Consider the following 20,812-nt stretch of genomic DNA (forward strand, 5'->3'; position numbering starts at 1 on the left):
GCACATGCCGAACGCGCAGCCTTACAGTCCGTGCGGCTTTAACAAGCCATATGCAATCCGTTAACGTCGCATCATAGCCGCTATTCTGGACATTCCGCCATTTTCTTCGAGGAGTGACGTAGGCGCGACGCTTACAAAATGGCGCCGATAGCCCCGATTTGCTTTCGTAACGTGACGCAAATTTGACGTTTCGCCTAAGAAACGGTAATGTAGGCATTGAACCTAGCGTGGTTGATAAAGAAAAACAGTTTTCCTCCCCAGTAAAAATAAAGCAGCTAGCTCAAAGCGTACGATTATTCCATCAAAATCGTTTCTCGCTTCCGTCGTCGGCATGCGCGCAGGCTGTCGTCTGCTTCATTAGCTAGGATGCGTGTCCTCGGGAAACTGAATGAGTCATCGTATATTGGCGCCAACGCGCTTGCTTTCTACCTTGAGACAACATACGCGACCTGCCAGTGATGATCAGCGCACGCTCTAGGACGCGTTATCGCTATCTCGTGAACCGCAAGTGACTCAGCCCGACTGAGTCTCAGCCTGGCTGAGAAGCGGCCGAATATCATCGATAGCGTTGCGCGCGCCACAGATATCCGCTTGAGCGACGCAAGCGCCGGCACTGCCATCTCTTGTGCACTTCGCTGCTTACTCGCACAGCGAGAGGCATAGAGTTTCTAAGTAATATGAAACTCTATGGCGAGAGGGAACATCAAGGCGGCGTCTTGCGTACATTTCTTTTTATAAATTAAAAAGTCACCGTTGTCATAGTCTTTGATGACGCGAAAAGTCATTAATATTGATTACAATACAAACGCAATAGTGAAAAGTGCAAAAAGTCGCAGAAAGTTTGCTAGTTTCAACCAATATTATTTCAAATAAATGTGTTTTTAATAAAAATGATGGTGCAAAACACAAATGCCAACACCACCCGAGAGTGATGCAAATGCTATGAGCACGCGTTGTGAACAAAATATTTTTATGGCCCCAAATGACAGGGAAAATGCGGCGATACGCATGCCTCTCCACTGCCATTGCATATGGCCGCTCATTACCATAATTCGCGCGGCTCGTCACACCACAAATTATGGCGGAAAATCGCTGCAATGGCGGCCCAGCGCAACGTCACGCAACGTCAAATTGACGTTTACGAAACGGCCCTTCCTGTGACGCTCCTCACGGTATATTCCTTCAGCCAATGAACAAGCTGACATGCCGGCTATCTTGGAACGCCACCACATATTCGCGAAATTGCAGATGCATTGCACGAGCTTCTGCGCGCTACCGTCCACTTTCTTTTTAAAGCGCTAAAGTCGCAATATAGGTGCCAACATAGAGTTTCTCACTATAACACCGTTTTATAGTGTGAAACTAGAGTGTACCATTGTCTAGTACACTCTATGTGAAACTCTATGGGTGCCAAGGACCACAAAACAGTATTAGTCGATAAAATTTGCAGCTCCACATCACGTTTCGTCATTCTGACGAAAACGCAAAATTGCATTTTGCAAAACTTCCGTTTCCCGGCACAAATTTCAAAACACGTGACCTCTGGGCAGCCAATAAGACAGTCAAGATGGCGGATAATGGCGGCCGTGCAGCCGCCATGCGTGTCCAAAATAGAGCCCCATATCCTTTCGCTGCTTTCCCCCTCTGGGTGAACAAGCAGAAAAAGCCAGTGGGGTTATTTTCTTTGATTCCTTTCCGATTTTCTCCCTCGACCGCCGCGTCGACAACGTACCTGTTTGCCGCGCAGCCGGCAAAACTCACCCGTGCCACGGCGCGTTGCACGATACGGGTGAGTCTGTCACGACAGTCAAACTTCAGAAAAAATAAAAAGAAAACGGCCGGGCGCACGCACACGTGCGCGCCCGTCTGCAGCGTCCTTATCAGAGCCGTGTTTTCCTTTGCCTTTGCGTTAACAAGCGCTGAAGAAGCCGGAATTGCGATACCAGCAATCGTCACCGACAGATCTGGCCACGCGCAGTCGCAAACGTTGAGCGAACTGCTATCTGCTCTTTAAGCGCGAGCGATTCAAAGGGCTGTGCTCATGCTCGCAAGCGTTCGCTCGCCGGTGCTCATGGTTCTACCGCTCGTGGCCCACGTTCAACCCTTGACAAGCGCCTGCCGATACGGTTGTGTAGTTCCTTACGGTACGTATCCATTTACCTGCTACAACTTGCACGCTGACTTTTGTTTTGGCGGGCCCATGCTAGCGCGAAGTTTAGACTCGTATATATTTGCTTGCGCGGTATGTAAAATAACGTTCTTTTGTGTTGTGGGGGGTAAAGCTGGAGTTTCACATAATTGGTTTAATTATTACAGAAATGCTAGCTGCATGGGGCAATGGAAAGGAAGAAAAAGCCATTTGCAGCCTTATCTCGACAGCAAAAATATCGTCGACTTAATGCTGCAGTCGAGCCCTTGGTTTGCGATCTCCACGTGCCAAAAAGTGTCCAACGAGAGTCACGTTTAACTGACGGTACGGACATAGTGCACACACCGCTTCAGCTTCTTTTCCGTCTGTTGGTGTCTCGTCAAACGATGGTATATCGAAGTACAGCTTCGCCTCTACAAGCGACGTGTCGCGAGACCCGCATGACAGGACTGTGTCGGGACCTATTGGTGCGCCGGACAAAGAAGCGACTGCAGTGTTATTTCGTGACGAACAGGACAGTAGTTCAAGCTCTACTGCATCGCTGCCAAGTGAAACGTGTGAGCAAAGTGAGTGCGCGGCAGCGTTTCGTCCGTCGGAACAGAGTGATAGTTCGACACAGGTGGCTCGCCACTTAAGAAAATCGGCGTGCGAGCAAAACCTTGACTGTTTTGTTGACTGTCTCCTTCTAATTCCTATGCAGCTCTTTTACTCTGTCACGGAGCCACAAGGCCTGCTGGCACCATTGTTTTTGTTTTGTCAAGGTAAGTTGCATGGTTGCAAGCCAGAGCCTGAATGTATGCTTATTCGGTCGCTTTGTTTATGAGCGTGCAAAATCGCTGCGTTGTTTCCATACTTTTGGCATTTTACCGTTTGTATGCTGCTACAAATTTGTTTATCTTGCTGTAGGCCGTATGTTCCGCAAACAGATGAAGAGGGGTCAAACGGTGTTTTGCACAGTTTCATTCACACCTAATTAATCCTAAGGTAAACCTGTAGGAGCATGCAAGGCTTGACTGTTCTGTTAAGTGGCTTCTTTTGATTTTAATGCACCTCTTTTGTGTACTGTTATTTCTTATTTGGCGCCATGTGGCTGCCATTTCTGTTAGTCATGGCAAGCCAGAGCTTAATTGTATTGCTGTTTGTATTGTATAAGTGTTTCAGGGCCCCTTTAAGAATACAATGGTTTCATGGGCATGTTGTACAATACCGCAGTGATATTGTAAGAGAGACTCGGAAGGAGCAGTTGCCGGCTTTGATTGCCAGGCTAAGCCCGCCTGTTGCTACAACCCACCAACACCACTACTGAAATAAAAGTAACATTCTTGTAAGAGATTTGTTTGCAAACCATCTAGCATGCTAATGACCTAGTGCAAGTCGTGTGTGGATTAAATCATATGCCAGTTTAATTTCACTCTACAGTAGCTTTTTCATATCATATCTGCAACATAATTCTGAACGTCATCGTACAGCATAATATTTTGGAAGTATTGCTCAAATGTATAAAGTAAATGTGACCGAGGTAATACAACGGCACATATTTTGCTATTTGAAATACCGAATTGCACATCTTTATTGTAAATCAAGTGTGGCTTACTGACGTTTTTCTTCGCTGTTGTATTACAGAGCGAACTTCTGTGGGCAGCCAGTGGTATCCAAGAGGGAAGGGACCTGGATTTCTGTGGTTACTGCAGCTACGTCTTATTTTATGTGGTCACCTTTTCTACTGTATTTTATAATTTTGTGAAATCATTCTCCGTGTCCTTTTATTTATTACTCAATAAAGCCGCTTTCTCACAAGGACAGGCTGTAATTTTTTCTGCATGTTATGCACATTTGCTTTGGATGTGTATTGCACATTAGACATATGTTTAAAAATTTATGCAACTTATTATAAATAATATAATGTAATGCTTCAATTTAATTTTCAGTTATATATAGTAACACGTGTACTATGAAGCTAGCATACGGATGCATGGTATGCTGAAGAAGTTGCCAATATTGCTTACCACGTCACTGTAGGATGGCCATCTATATAAATGCTGCTTTAAAGACGGCTATAAAATGCCTGCATATTGTTTCTGAAGCCATTATACGTTATGGCTTCAGAAACAATATGCAGGCTTTTATAGCTTAATTTGTAACAACATTCTGGGAACGTCTAATAAAATTCTTAACTTGTTCTTGTCAAGATGTTTTATAAAAGCCTCCTTAATGGTTCCGAAGCCATTATTATAGAATTCTGGAAACGCCTAATACCATTCTTGAAGTTGTTCTTGTCGAGATGTTTATTAGCCAACTTTTAGCGTAACGTTAGCAGGGCTCACTGAAGTACCTGTAGACGTCCACGGCTAGAAAATGTCTTGACCAGGACAGCTATTAGACTTCTGAATTATCCGTTCAAGACATCTTTTAGACATCAAATAGCTGCTTGTGTGTTTCGTGGGTTCCGCTTAAAACCAGACGCTGGGCTACGTAAGTTCCGCTTGACGCCGGAAACTGAGGGGTTGAGCGAGGGAGGAGTGAGAGAGAGGCGCGGAGGAGGAGAGTAGGTTGGCGGTACTTAATCTGGTTGCATTCTAGCCACTGTAACCTGAGGCTCTATTCGGGACATGCATGGCGGCTGCACGGCCGCAATTATCCGCCATCTTGGCTGTCTCATTGGCTGTCCAGAGGTCATGTGTTTTAAAATTTGTGATGGGAAACGGAAGTTTTGCAAAATGCAATTTTGCGTTTTCGTCAGAATGACGAAACGTGACGTGGAGCTGCAAGTTTTATCGACTAATACTTTTTTGTGGTCCTTGGCACCTATATTGCGACTTTAGCGCTTTAAAAAGAAAGTGGACGGTAGCGTGCAGAAGAAGCCTGTGCAATGCATTTGTAATTTCGCGAATATGTGGTGGCGTTCCAAGATAGCCGGTATGTCAGCTTGTTGATTGGTTGAAGGAATATACCGTGAGGAGCGTCACAGGAAGGGCTGTTTCGTAAACGTCATTTTGACGTTGCGTGACGTTGCGCTGGGCCACCATTGCAGAGATTTTCCGCCATAATTTGTGATGCGACGAGCCGCGCGAATTATGGTAATGAGCGGCCATATGCAATGACGGTCGAGAGGCATGCGTATCGCCGCATTTTCCCTCTCATTTGGGGCCATGAAAATCTTTTGTTCACAACGCGTGCTCTTAGCATTTGCATCGCTCTTGGGTGGTGTTGGCATTTGTGTTTTGAACCATAATTTTATTAAAAACACGTTTATTTGAAATAATATTGGATGAAACTAGCAAACTTTTCGCGTCTTTTTGCACTTTTCGCTACTGCGTTTGTATTGTAATCAATATTAATGTCTTTTCGCGTCATCAAAACATAGGTCGGCAGTGTGGGAGAATACTCACTCACACTCACTCACCATAATTTTTTCCAGGCCCCGCACTCACTCACGTTCACACTCACAGCACTCACTCGCACTCGCACTCACTTCCACTCACACTCACTGGCAATCACTCGCATTCACCTCCACTTACACTCACTCGCACTCGCACTCATCTCCACTCACAGGCACTCACTCGCACTCACCTCCACTCACACCATAGGTCAGCGCACTCACTCATGAGTGCACTCACTCACTTGCACTCATTTCAAAGGCGTGAGTGCGAGTGAGTGCCAGTGAGTGTGAGTGGAAGTGAGTGCGAGTGAGAGTGCGTGCCAGTACGTGAGTTTGAGTGAAGGTGAGTGCGAGTGCGCGAGTGAGTGCCAGTGAGTGTGAGTGCGAGTGTGAGTGAGTACCAGTGAGTGTGAATGCAGGTGAGTGCGAATGCGAGTGAGTGTGAGTGCAGGTGAGTGCCTGTGAGTGTGAGTGGAGGTGAGTGCGAGTGCGAGTGAGTGCCAGTGAGTGTGAGTGCAGGTGAGTGCGAGTGGGTGGAGGTGAGTGTGAGTGCCAGTGAGTGCGAGTGGAAGTGAGTGCGAGTGAGTGCTGGTGAGTGTGAGTGGAGGTGAGTGAGAGCGAGTGAGTGTGAGTGCAGGTGAGTGTAAGTGAGTGGAGGTGAGTGCCAGTGAGTGTGCCAGTGAGTGTGAGTGAGTGCCAGTGAGCGTGAGTGGAGGTGAGAGCCAGTGAGTGGAGGTGAGTGCCAGTGAGTATGTGTGGAGGTGAGAGCCAATGAATGTGAGTGGAAGTGAGTGTGAACGTGCCTGTGAGTGTGAGTGGAGATGAGTGTGAACGTGAGTGAGTGTTGTGAGTGTGAACGTGGTGAGTGCTTCTGGGTGTATAGAGGTGAGTGTGAACGTGAGTGTGAGTGCAGGTCAGTGTGAACAGGAGTGAGTGCTTGTGAGCGGAAGTGAGTGTGAACGCAGTGAGTGCTTGAACTATAAGCAGAGGTGATATCGGTTCACCTTGCTTGCGGAAAAATGGAGGCGTGTTCTGTGTACAAGCTCACTCGCGGTGATGACTTATCGCGCTAGCAGATTGTGCACGCCAAGATAGAAACCCCTCATGAAGGTTGTAATAATCCAAGGTTCAGGCATGAGTGAGACAATGTATAATTAAATGAGCGGATATATTATATTGCGATGCGACGTGGAAAAAGTGCGCGCCCGCGCGGGCCTCCTCTTCAAAGCGATTCACAACGTGAACTATGTTCAACTAGAGCCGGTAACTTCGTATGCGCTGTGTTTTCGACGTTTAGTTCGCGTTGAAGCGAGAGGTGGCACGAAGGTCCATTCGCTCGCGGCTAGAGCTGCGCCTCCTTACTCCAGCGTTCTGACAGCAAGTTTCCGCGGTCATCGAGCGAGATGCGTTCATGTTTACATGTGCGTGCGTGACACCGTGCTTGTCTATTTAGTTAGTAGGTGAATGTTTACAAGTTTATACGGCCCATTAAACTACTATCCTTGCTTCGTATAGCTCTCTACTAATTTGCTATCGCAATCGAAGCTTCGCCTGTCGGGCGAAACTGCGGCATTTTCTTGAATACGCCAGGGAATATGTATGGGCTGTAGCGCTGATGGCAGACATATCCAAATCATGACCGGCAAATTTTGCCATGACTTCCACTGAGTGAAGACGCTTAATACCTTGCGATTTGCTACACCTTCGCTGGTCATCCGCCTTCAGAGGGTGGAATGGCTCCTCATTTTCTTCCTGCTTCCCTCTTAAACGTACACGTACAGGCTCCTTATATGAACAGGCAGAGCGGAAGAGGGACTGGCCAAGTTAGCACAGAGTAACAGACACGCACCCTCGCATACATGGAGAAAAAGGGAAGATGCAATGATAGATACCGCTTTGTTCTCCCTTTTGTGTTTGTTTCGGCGTTAAGTGGTCGACTAAGTATACGGACAGTCAATCTCTCCTTCTATTTCCCTCTCTCTTGGCTCAATCCGACCGAAGGGGAGCTTAGCGAGCATGGGCGGCAAGCATGCACATGTCTAAGGTCAATGACAGAGAGATGGACAGAGAGAGGTTGGGGCTGACATCAATGTTTATGTCACCATGAATAAATTGAAACGAAAACTTTAGTCGTGCTAGCGTACCTCTGCTTTGCAGTGTTAATAAACCAGCTCTCTTTAATAATTCAGTCAATGAATCTGTTAACTTGTACTTATTAAAACAGAACCTTATTGCCTTCCTCTGCACCCCTTCCATTCTTGCAATGAGTTTATTTGTGTACGGAAACCAAACAATATTGGCGTGCTCTAGCACTGTTAGAACAAGCATTTTGTAGGCCAGCAAATTTTATCTGGGGGCGCAAGACGAAGGTGTCTTCTCAGAAAGAATAGTCGCTTTAGTGCTCAGCATGTACATTGATTTCAACTTGAGGTTATTTTGTTAACATGGCTTTCCCATCGGAGAGCGTATGTTAAAGTGACACCTAAATATTTACGCTGAAATGCACAAGTGAGAGGTGTGTCATTAATAATGTAAGTAAACTCAGACATCTGCTTCTTTCTTACTGTTAGCGTTACAGATTTTTGGGCATTTAGAATCATCTGCCACTCCTGACACCAAGAAAAGGCAGAATTTTGTATATGGTGATTATCACTGTGATTCATTTCGGTGTACGAAATACAATAGTCAGTGAATAGACGGATGTTACCATTTAATCGGGAAGGCAAATCTTTTAGGTATATTAAAAATAAAACTGGGTTCAAAACACGTACTGCCTTGGCGCACTTCCGATGCAACAAGTGCTACATTGGAAGCTTCGTTATGAATATACACGAATTGTGAGCGGTATAGTTCGGCACAGTGACTCATGAGTGCACTCACTCACACTTGCGCTCATTTCAAAATGGTGAGTACACTGTACACTGCTACAAACAATATTAATAATTAAACGTACCTGGTATTTAATATTTCAGCCTAAATGTATCGCTAGTTTAGGTAATAATATTGTCGAAGTTCTACGCAACAAAGTTCAATAACCATAAATTACTTGCAATATTCACTAGAAAAATGTCGCAGTTTCAACCGAAAGGCGAAGCATCAATTGCGATAGCAAATTAGTAGAGAGCTATACGGAGTAAAGATAGTAGTTTTATCAGCTGTATAAACTTGGACATGCAGCAGCACCAGCAACGCGCTGAACTGTTGTCGACGCCGTCGGCGTTTTGCCCGCGTTCGCACCGAACGCGCGTGGCGTTGGTGACTGCTGCCGGTGCCTCTGGGGACGGCTTGGAGGTTTTCGACGAGATCAGGGGTCGTATTCTGTACCTAGTTGACTGTCCATTTCGGCGACCGTTGATTCGCTGCTGCTTGAAGTGCAGGAAGGTGCCAGCCAGTATCCTTCCTGCACGTCAAGCAGCAGCGAATCAACGGTCGCCGAAATGGACAGTCCACTAGGTAGACTCTTATGGTATCTTCGACTGGTCGCATTCATCCCCCGAAGCAGAGTCGTGAAGATGCGCCGTTCCCCGAACTCAGAGGTAGAGGACAAGCGCGCAAGCCGAACGTGAGACTCGCTCTCGGAGGGGAAAATGGCAGATGCGATACCACGTGACTACTGCTAACGTCCGATGTTTCGCCTATCCAAAGCCAAACCGGCGGATGCGCCGGTGGGACTCTGTTCGTTGAGCCGCCAGCATGCTGTGGCCTAGGTTGCCTAGGCTACGGTGGACGGTCGCCGAGAACGGCGACGCTGTGCTGTGATGACGTTGCTGGAAACCTCTAATCTCGGCGACTGCTCCGACGACAGCGCGCGGAGCGCCTCAGAGCGCTCGACGCGGGAGGAGAGCGATCGAAAAGAACCAGCCGAACGCAAGGCGCGCACGCTCTTTCAACCAGCCGAAGACAACGCCGCTCGTGTAAGCGATCTAGAGCGCTCCGAGGCGACCAGTCCAAGATACCATTACAGAATACCGCCCCAGAATGGGACACTTGTCGAGCAGCGTCGGAAATCTTACCCACCTTCTCGCCTCGCAACGTTTTTATATAAATACGCATTTGGTGCCGCAGCTAAATGTCGCCTCCCCTCCCTCCCGTCCCCCCACGGCCTTTCGCGCGATGGAAGAGGTCGCGTTTGCTCTCTATATGTGGTGATTGTAAAGGAGGAAAGAGACGCTTAATTCTGCAGCCCTTCAGGGAGCACGGCGCAGAACGCGCGTTTGCTCTCCAACGTGCGTTCGCTCCCCGTGAAAGCGCGCGCCCCTCGCTCCCTTTCACTCGCACATACAGCGTCCGAAGCGCGGCGACAATTTCATCACCGTTGACGTCATACGGAACCTCACGGCGACGACGACGCCGACGGCAGGAATCCGCTTTGGAGTGGCCATATAATTGTTATCGCAATAAAAAATGACAGCAGATATGTGCGACAACCCGATTTCCAGCGAAGCTGTTTGTTTCGAACAGTTGCAATAAAACTTTAAATTTCTTGTAATTATATTGCACACATTAAAAAGTTGCTCGCATATGACTGTACCACTTGAAGCTTTGCCCGCAAGTAATCCCTTGGAGCACATCTTGTCGGGAATTTTTTAAAAGCCAGTAATTCATCAACACACATGTAACTTCGCCATAACATTTACCATGGTGCCCTCCCTCTCTCCCTCCCTGCCTGCCTCCAGGAGTCCCCTCACCCTCCTTACTCAATTTCAGCTAGATTTGATATTGGTTGAATTCACAGTTCTGCCAGAGGTACGAGATAACTTCTTTGTTCGCAAAACACATTCCTAAAGCTCCGGATCACTTGCATGCATAATTTACTGCAAATGTCATAATTAGTCCCCTGTCTTTAAAGCTTACCTACATATTGTCCATAACGCGCTCTTTACTTTCGCCAAATATAAACACAATGTCTTTCACCGAGGACATCGCTGAAACCAAGTCTGAACGTGTTATGGCGCGTGAAAATAGGGACAGAAAAAAGACGATTCAATAATTATTCGCAATTACGCTTCTCGCTGGATCAGGAACGTCAAAATTTTGTCGCACATTGTAGTTACCGTGCCCCCGCTCCCCTTTCCACAAAATATAAACCTGCTGTAACTTATATTGCTATGTCGGGATACTGAGAAGCGTAGCATATGACACGCTTTAGCACTTGAATAAAAAAAAAGTTTTTCCAAAGGTTGTGTATGATCCAATTACATTTAACTTCGCACAGAGAGTTTCCATAGCATACCACCAATTTTGGCTAAATTTGGTCTTGGTGGCTTTTATAGTTCTGCCAGGACAGCGGGCTCAATTCTTCCCCACTCGTTAGACACGCTCATAACATTCTAGAGTGCTTCAATGCGTAATTTATTGCGAAAGCCCCAATTACTCATCTACTCTGAACTTCACCTACACATCACCAATTAACTTGTCCTTACAGTCGCCAAATAAAACGAAGCTGCCTTTAGTTAAGTGAGGACGCCAGGCGAACCGTTCTGTTATATTATGCATGAAAAAGTAAAAACAAATAAAATATGAGGATTCAACAATTATTGGTAACCCCTCTAAATAAGCCAGAAACGTTAGAACTATGCGACAAATTGCACTTAAAATCCGCCTATTCCTTCAAAGTAGGGAATATCTGAAACTCTGAGTTCTCTTGGGACATTGGGAAACCTATCAGCAGCGTGATACTTCCAAACAATTATTGCCATTTTTTTTTTTGGAACCTGTGTTTCATCAACACGCATTTACCATCGCACATAAACTTGCCGTATTATTCTCCTTATATTCGCAAAATTTGACTTCAGTTGTAGCTGTAATTATGCCAGCGCAGCCGTCCAAGTTTTGCACCGCTCGTAAAGCAGACTAATAATGCAATGGACTACTTGCATAAGTATTATACTGAGAAATGCACATTTAACCCGCCCATTTCGAACATCGCTTACAGAGATTGCCCATACCATGCCTTGTTTAGTTCAAAGTGGACACCGGAGAAACAAACTACGAATGTCGCATGATGCACGAAAACACATGGAAAAACGAGGTTTTAGTAATTATCTGCAACACTTGCATTAAAACAGGAAAGTGAATGTTTCGCAATGCATTGCGCTTAAAATTATCTCTATCTTCACGGAATTTCAACCGTCTTTCGTGCCGTTGCTTTAGGAGTCTGGGAAACATTTAGATTAGCGGCAGTATGACCCCCTGGAATGCTCCAAATAAATAACTTTCTAAAAAGACTGTAATGAACCTACACAGAATAAACATTTATCGCTTGTCACCAGAACATCTCTTCGCACTTCGAATAAATAAAAACACCATGCCCCGCATAGTTTACCGAGGATACTGGGGGAAAACATCTAAATGTCGTGTATAACGTAAACAAACAAAATTTGGACAAAGAGACTATTCAGTAACTGTTTTCGGGGCACACAAGCAACCTACACAGTGGAAATTTTCGATACACGCCACCAAAAAGTGGCCCTCATTTTTCCTAAATATAATACATCTCCTGTTTTTGCTCCGGCCCGGATACAAGTAATAGTGTAGCTCTTATTTAGAAACAGCCTGAAAATGAAATCGACAAGGTCAAAAGTGACACAAGCCGTTAGAAAAAATTCAAGTCCGTTTTCTATTGGTATTTAAATGGCTTTGCGCGTTCGACCAAGATCACTTTCACAAACATATCTACAATAAGTCATGATTACACAGTGAAACTCGGCAGCTATACGTGTAAAAGGTTTGATAAGACTTTTTGATGGTGATTAAATACTGAGACTGCAATGCTATGTCGGCTGTCTCCGGACAGAGATTAAATAGTCCCAGCATTTGAAAATCCAACGATTCCATGCCGTAAACCACACCAGTCGTTGGGCGCGGCTGATTAAAATACGTTACCCTGACCTCCCCCTCACCCGCAGGTTAAATAAGTTGATTGTGTTTTTAAATATGGATAAAGTGGTCTCAAAACACTGGGCATGATGAAAATAACGCAAGCTGACATTTGCTATGGCGGGAACTGCCAAGCGCCAGGCCTTCTCCGCAGCGCGAGCGTGTATGGAGAATCCCGCATGTCGTCCGCTACAGCGCGTCCCGAGGAGGCAAAAAAGGTAATTCTCACTCTCCAAGCAGGAGATACGTAGTGAAGAAAACCATTACTCACGTGGTCACTCTATTAAGAAGGAAAATTTTGCTTCAGCTGTAGTTTTCTTAGACTTTCCACCATGCAGAATTCAGGAACGTGCCCGCTTTCAAAAGTGCGGGGGGGGGGGGGGGGCAAATGGCATACTTTGCACCCCCCCCACCCACACACACACTTTTGACAATGGGGGGGGGGGGGGGGGGCAAGTGCCCCCTTGCTCCCCGCGGTAAATACGCCTATGCACTTACTAACTAAATAGACAAGCACGGTGTCACGCACGCACAGGTAAACATGAACGCATCTCGCTCGATGACCGCGGAACCTCGCTGTCAGAACGCTGGAGTAAGGAGGCGCAGCTATAGCCGCGAGCGAATTGACCTTCGTGCCGCCTCTCGCTTCAACGCGAACTAAACGTCGAAAACACAGCGCATACGAAGTTATACCGGCTCTAGTTGAACATAGTTCACGTCGCAAATCGCTTTGAAGAGGAGGCCCGCGCGGGCGCGCACTTTTTCCACGTCGCAGATCGCTTTCGAGATACGATACCCACGCGGCCGCCGCCGGAGCAATTATGAACACTATTTGAGCGGTCTGAACGCAAATACCAGCGCGCGAAGTAGTACGAATGACCCTGCCGAGCAGTATCGCCAGCACTTTCCAACGGCGCGACTTTGATGCAGCCCAATCCACTTCTATCGCCACTCTGCCACAGTATTTTTCCACGTAGGGCGCCTCACTGCAAAGCATGCGCCGCCCCAGCCGCTCGTCCCACTCAACCGTATTCTAGTACAATCTAGCCGAAGCGCAGCCATGACCACTGATCTCCCCGCCACGACAGGTCCATGAGCGCAGCGCATGGATGGACTAAATGGAGAAAGAAAGCTTCTCGTTCATCCATGGTGCAGCGCAATGCGCTGCTGCTAGGCGGCCGGTTGAGAACATGCGTACGTGCAATCATAGATGTACGCAGTGCCATATTTCAGCCGCGTGCACGAATTATCTTACCAGTAATCGTTTTACCAATTCGCTATTGAAGAATCAGCAAGTCGCGAACGCGCTTACACCACGCTGAAAGCATTAATTACATTGATTTAGGTAAGGAATACAATGGCACCCTTTGGTTTGAGGCAACGTTGGTCTTTCTGGACTTTTATATTCTGTTATATAAATACGACGGAGGAAGAAAAGGGAAGTACACAGGAGTAGCACTGCTAGCTTCCAGCTGTGCCGGGGCAACAGGTTTGTCTGAGTCGAGACGCGCGAGGATAACTCGCTGCACGTTACATGCACACCACCAGAAAGTTCAAGCCCGGCTCGGGCCCGGGTCAAAAAGCCCATGCCGTGCCCGAGCCCGGCCCGAGCCCGTGAAAAAACTGCCCTACACGGCCCGGCCCGACCCGTGGGCCGGGTCGGACTGGGCCCGGGCTTTCGGGTAAGCCCGAGCCCGTGCAGTCCTCTAGTTGGGACTTTATACGGACCCTCAAAACGACGTCCACGACCACGGCAGAAGTTCGCTTGGAGTGTCCATATAATTGCTATTGCAATATAATATATCCGCTCATTTCATTATACATTGTCTCACTCATGCCTGAACCTTGGATTATTACAACCTTAATGAGTGGTTTCTATCTTGGCGTGCACAATCTGCTAGCGCGATAAGTCATCACCGCGAGTGAGCATGTACACACAACGCGCCTACATTTTTCCGCAAGCAAGGTGAACCGATATCACCTCTGCTTATCGTTCAAGCACTCACCACGTTCACACTCACTTCCACTCACAAGCACTCACTCATGTTCACACTCACGCTCACGTTCACGCTCACGTTCACACTCACCTCTATACACCCAGCAGCACTCACCACGTTCACACTCACAGCACTCAGTCACGTTCACACTCATCTCCACTCACACTCACAGGCACTCACCACGTTCACACTCACTTCCACTCACCTCCACTCACTGGATCTCACCTCCACTCACACTCACTGGCACTCACTCACACTCACCTGCACTCACACTCACTGGCACTCACTCACACTCACCTCCACTCACTTCCACTCAAACTCACTGGCACTCACACTCACTGGTACTCACTCACACTCGCACTCACGTGCACTCACATTCACTGGCACTCACTCGCACTCGCACTCACCTGCACTCACACTCACTGGTACTCACGCTCGCACTCACCTGCGCTCACACTCACTGGCACTCGCACTCACCTGCACTCACACTCACTGGCACAAACTCTCACTCGCACTCACTGGCACTCACTCGCACTCGCACTCACGCCTTTGAAGTGAGTGCGAGTGAGTGTGAGTGCACTCATGAGTGAGTGCGCCGACCTATGCATCACAGGCTATGACAACGGCGACTTCTTAATTTATAAAAATAAATGTACGCAAGGCGGCGTCTTGAAGTTTTCTCTCGCGGTGCGAGTAAGCACCGAAGTGCACAAGAGATGGCAGTGCTGGCGCTTGCATCGCGCAAGCGGATACCTGTGGCGCGCGCAACGCTATCGATGATATTCTGCCGCTTCTCGGCCAGACGAATCGGGCCGAGTCACTTACGTTTCACGAGATAGCGCGATAACGCGGGCTAGAGCTTGCGCTCATCATCACTAGTAGGTCGTGTATGTTGTCTCAAGGTAGAAAGCAACCACGTGGGCCCCAATATACGATGACTCATTCCGTTTCCCGACGACACGTATGCTAGCTAATCAAGCAGACGACAGCTTGTATGTGCGCATGCAGACGACGGAAGCGAGAAACGATTTTGATGGAATAATCGTACGCTTTGAGCTAGCTGCTTTATTTTTATTGGGGAGGAAAACTGTTTTCCTTTATCAAGAATGCTAGGTTCAATGCCTATATTACATTTTCTTAAGCGAAACGTCAAATTTGCGTCACGTTACGAAAGCAAAACGGGGCCATCAGCGCCATTTTGTAAGCGTCGCGAAATGTCGAGAATGGCGGAATGTCGAGAATAGCGGCTTCTGTAGCGAAGCTTCCATAGAAGCCCATACGTTCAAAACATGGCGGCTCATCGCCGGTTCATAGAGTGCCTCGATGCCAGCGCCGCCGTTCAGGGTGGTGCCATCCTTTGACCGCCCTCGCGCCGCCGCTTTCTCGCTGCGACGCCATATTGAATCACAGCGAGCAGTTGCGATTGCTAGGTGCCGGTGCTTAGTTCGAGACACAGTGCGCGCGGATGCTTCGCTGACGCTTCTACTTGCTGGACAGTGTTCAGCCGCATGAATGACAAGCTTGTCAAGCAGTAGCGCACCCAGGATCTCTGCCAGGGGGGGGGTTGACAGTTTGCCAATGCCATCTAAACAGCACTAATTTCGATTTCTTCACGGCAAATTGTCAAAAAAATGCGCTTTTTGCGAGTGTGCAGACGATTGCGCGTCTTACATCTTAGTTGCAGTACTCAAATGCCTAAGGAAAGAAAAGGGGTTAAACAAAAGGGGGGGTTAAGTCGGCCTCAGGGGGGGGGTTACAACCCCCGAATCCCCCCCCGTCGGTGCGCCACTGTTGTCAAGTGCATCGAGTCGACATGATGGGCTGTTGTGTTCCCAAGTGCATCGGATCGACGCGTAAAGGACTTCGTTGTTTACGTTTCCCCCGGGACCCAGAGCGAAGGAAGAGATGGGAAGCCCAAGTAAAGCGGTATCACTGGAAGGCAACGGATAGCTCCTATATTTGCGAGGTAAGTGCCAAGAAAGTTTAGACTATCGCACCGTGTTTTTTATTTAAATAAGAAAGTATTCTCTGATCCTCGCTCACGTACCTACGTTCGCTCACGAACTAAGCACTGCCCTGATGCTGTCTGAGTAGCCCATGGTTTGCGAGCGCGCGTCGCATAGGCTTTTGCCATTTTGATCGGTGCAGTCTATTCGAGTAGTACCCTTATTTTAAGGACTGACGAAAATGCTTCGCCGCGAAATAGTCTTACATTAGCTACAAATCGTCATGTAAACCACCTATTTTACTTTTTCACGGGAAGCACACATCGTGTGTCTCTTGTTTCTTTTTTTTCCCTCAGTTTCTTTTTTCGCTACTGGTCATTTGGAACTTAAGAACGCAGTGCTTCTTCTAAGGAGAGCGGCTGTTGTGTACGTGGCAAGCGAAGCATTGTGATTTTCTCTGATTTCTCAGCAGATATCTTGCGGATCTCAGGTTGTTACGTTATATAGCTGATTTTTTAGACGAATATATTTGTAGCGTGGTGCTCGTAAGCCGATGGTCATTCGTGCTCATTCCCGATCGTAGTGGGTACTGTGACGGTCTTTAAATGCCTGTGCACGGTATGCCCAGGTGTAGTAGAGTTAAGGGGAATCATGGGACCAAAATGTTTCGGCGCTTTCTGGCATGGTGTCTTTTGTAGCCTGTGCATTTCTTCGAAACGTGTGAAGCGAGGTAATACAGCATTACTTCTGCGAAAATTTATTTTTAAGCACTGTAATGGGTTCTCTGTATTTACAAGGCAACTTTTCATATCAATAATCACTTTTGTTGTTTTACTTGTACTTAGAAACACTTTGAAGAGGACCAGTACGAGGGAAATCGACAGGATGGGCGCTGTCTGTTAAAGTCAACAGCCCTACATCATCATGGACTATATTTTCGAAGTGAAAAACTTTGCTAATCTGTATTTGACTGTCTTAGTTTCATTTACGGTTCTTGTACACGATATGTATGCAGTGTTGTTTATTTTTTTAATTTAGTTATCAGTGTTCTAATGGTTATTTATAAAATGTTCTGTACTCGCCATCGATGTGTTTAGCTAATGCGACGTATTCGATGGTAGCTGATGTATTCTGGCTGGATATCTTGATTAATATTACTCGCGGTTGCGTTTTCTTGTTTGTATTCTTGTTTTCGATTTATATTGTGTGTAATAAGGTTGATGTACTCACTTGAAACCCCCCACCCCCATGTAATGAATAAATTAAAAAAAGAAAAACTCTCCCTATGCCGAATTGTGTGTGTCGAGCCTACCTTGGGAATTTTTTTTATCTCGTCTTTCAACATAATCTGCAGGCGCCACACAGTACATATAATTTTTCATGTACATATCTCTTTCATGATTGACTGAACTAGACATTACTATGTAAATGTATTTTGTGCATCGTTTGGTTTCTTGTGTGTACTACCCAAGATTGACACAGACAAGTTACGTTACATTTTTCTCTACAGCACTAACTAAACCTTATTTTCACATCGCAGTTATTTTTACACCAGCTTAATCCTGTCAGCACACAGTTTTGTGGTCAAAAAAAGCAAAATTGCGCGTAGATATCGTCAAATAATTTCAACGAACGCGAAGGGCACGCGCAACGCAAGGGAAACTAACCGCTGTGCGCGAGTGGCTGGCTGCGGTAAAGGAGGCGTGACGTGTAAACCAAAATACAACAGCGAAAAAGAAAAACTTCCACACACAGGGGGTCGAAAACCTTATATACCAAGCATCTAAGCGCAAAAAAATAGTGCGTATTTCAAACATACACACGGCATATTAAATGTGATTGAATTAGGCAACTTGGGGCATGTTCCCGGTGCCATACATTTACGTCTTCGACCTTCGACGAGTTAACGGCTATTGGTTATAAAGATGTGCAGATGCGATACAGATAAAAAATCATCATCAAGGCAAAGCATTTGGAAGTGCGCCGCGAGTAACACTATTTATGAACGCAAGCGTAGCTGAGTCTGAGCTCGTGTGATTCAATATGGCGGCGCCAGTGGGGTTGTCTCCACCCTGAACGGCGGCGCTGGCATCGAGGCACCCTACCGGTGGATGGATGGATGGATGGATGAGGCTGAACCCTTTAAATCGGGCGGTGGCATACGCCACCTAGCCATGACTATAAACATAATTTGTACTTTGTGGTGGGTGAAATTTCACCCCTGCCTTGATTTTATCCACCAATCAGATAACCTCTGCTTGGTTATTTCTACCCGCTTAAAGTCTATTTTGCCTTCACTGTCCCTAAACCCCAATGCTTTGAATAAATCAGCCCCGTTGCCTTGCACTGTAGGGTTAAGCCCTTTACAGAAAAGTATGAGGTGTTCAGCCGTTTCCTCTTCTTCTCCACACGCACAGCACAACGTGTCTATAGCTTGGTACTTGACTCGGTACATCTTAGTCCGCAATACTCCCGTCCTGGCTTCAAACAACAAAGAGCTTCCCCTAGAATTATCGTAGATATTTTCTTTGGCAATTTCTTGCTTGAAAGTTCGGTATGTTCCCAGTGCTGATTTCGTCTGCATCCCCGTTTTCCACAGACCCATCTCTGTTTCCTTAACCTTTTTCTTAACCGCTGTTTCCTGGTTTGCACCCCTCCTGCAGTCCAAATATTTGATTGACAGTTTTCTGGTCAGCTTCCTCCATTTTGTATCAACATTCCTCATGTACAAATAACTGAAAACTCTCCTTGCCCACCGCTTTTCTGCCATTTCTCTCAATCGCTCCTCAAATTCTATCTTGCTGCTGGCTTCCCTGCCCTCGAATGACGTCCATCCCATGTCACCCTGTACCCCCTGATTTGGTGTATTTCCGTGTGCTCCCAGAGCCAGTCTACCTACCCCTCGCTGCTTAGCTTCCAACCTTGCTCGAACCGGTTCATGGGGCTTAGCGCCATCTGTGTGAGGAGGGAACACTTCCGGCGGAACAAAAAATGTGACGTATATCCGTTAAAATCAGAAGTGACGCCATTTTGTGCTCATAGGCGCGAAATTTGTTTTCGGAGGCCTGCCATTAGAGCTGTAGATTCAAAGGCCCCACCATTCGACTTGATGTGCGTTCCGAGCTTTCAGCGCGGCAAACGATGCAGGAAAAGATCAGCCGTACGGGTGTTGAAATCGCATCGCTGCACAGAACATACTTTCTTTGGAAACCGACAAACGCTTTGTTCGTAGATTGCGTAGAGTGCTCGTCCTTTCGCCGGACGCCAAGCCCGTCGGCCAGCGCTGTCGCACGAAAACAACTAAAGTAAACAAGTATCTGATGGTCGCAACTCAGTACTTTTGACTGCACAGGTTAAGAAACAATTAAACTACCCGCGTCACCAAATTCAGGCAAACGTCGACAAGCAAAACGACTAAACATGTGAGGGGGCGTATTGTAAGTGAACCAGTGAACTTTACGAGCACGCCTTTAAGCCCACTTCAAGAGCTGCATTGCATTGCAAGTGATAGCGGCGTCAACGCTCGCCACTGTCGGTGGGCGCTGAAAAAAAGATATTTATTGATAATGCTCAAGTAAAATAGAGTTGTCTCTTCTTTTCTCGCCATGCGTATATAAAATTGATTAGGAATTTTATTTTCATTGAATGAATCTAACTGCAAATCGCTTTAATAAAAAACGCTTTTTCTTTCCCAGTATTTATTCCCTCCAAACATAACCGCGCTTCAATCGCTGCTCCCTTCCTGATATCGGTGACAATTCGTTCTGAACCGCTTTTCGCCCGAAGCTTCGCGACTTATGTGGATCGACCTTGAACCGAACTCGGAGGAGCTAGAGAGCGAACGTTTTCCCCTGGCGCGATATGCGGGCGAGGAGGAAGCGCAGCGCGCGCTACCTGGCGGGGCGTAGCCCCCTAGCGAGCGGCGCACAGGAGCGCACTAAAGCCCCTTGATGTTAGAAAGTAGCGACACTCTCCCCCACTCGCGTGCTTTCCTCCTCAATTCTCCTCGGATTTCTCCCCCTCACCGGGCCGGCGCGGCGCTGAACCCTCCAGTGGCTCGCTGCAGCCGCATTAGAATCAATGCGCGCGCTTGTTTATTCGACCCTTTGAAGCGTTGTATGGGAATTTATTCCTTGTGAAACTGTCCTGACGAAAGTACGTTTGTGATAGAACGTCGTGCCATTTTTTAGGACGCTTCGATAAATACAAGCGGAAGCGCTCAGAAAAAATGAGTACCAAGCAGTGGCTGAGCTGTTTACCTCTACGTCGCCACTTGGGTTGTCCGTAACGCGGAGGTGTATTGGGTGCATACAATAAGCAGCGTAGAGTATAAACGAGAATTTGGTTCACTATCTTCGCTCTTAAAAGGCTCAGAGAAGGTAACCAAGAAGAAATGTGTTAGTTTACTTGAAGTGAATTCGCCAAAATGAGTGGGCCAAAAACCATTGTACCAATGCCACTG

General features: G+C 47.0%; 1 long non-coding RNA gene across 1 annotated transcript; it reads left to right on the plus strand.

Moving 5' to 3' along the window:
• Positions 1-1,628: 1,628 nt before the first annotated feature.
• LOC125942688 (uncharacterized) lies at positions 1,629-3,946 on the plus strand. The gene is made up of 2 exons (XR_007465303.1): positions 1,629-2,144; positions 3,773-3,946. It is a non-coding gene; the product is annotated as an uncharacterized LOC125942688 (long non-coding RNA).
• The last annotated feature ends 16,866 nt before the right edge of the window (positions 3,947-20,812 follow it).

Source organism: Dermacentor silvarum, chromosome 1 (assembly GCF_013339745.2).
Source record: "Dermacentor silvarum isolate Dsil-2018 chromosome 1, BIME_Dsil_1.4, whole genome shotgun sequence".
NCBI classification, from domain to species: Eukaryota; Metazoa; Arthropoda; class Arachnida; order Ixodida; family Ixodidae; genus Dermacentor; species Dermacentor silvarum.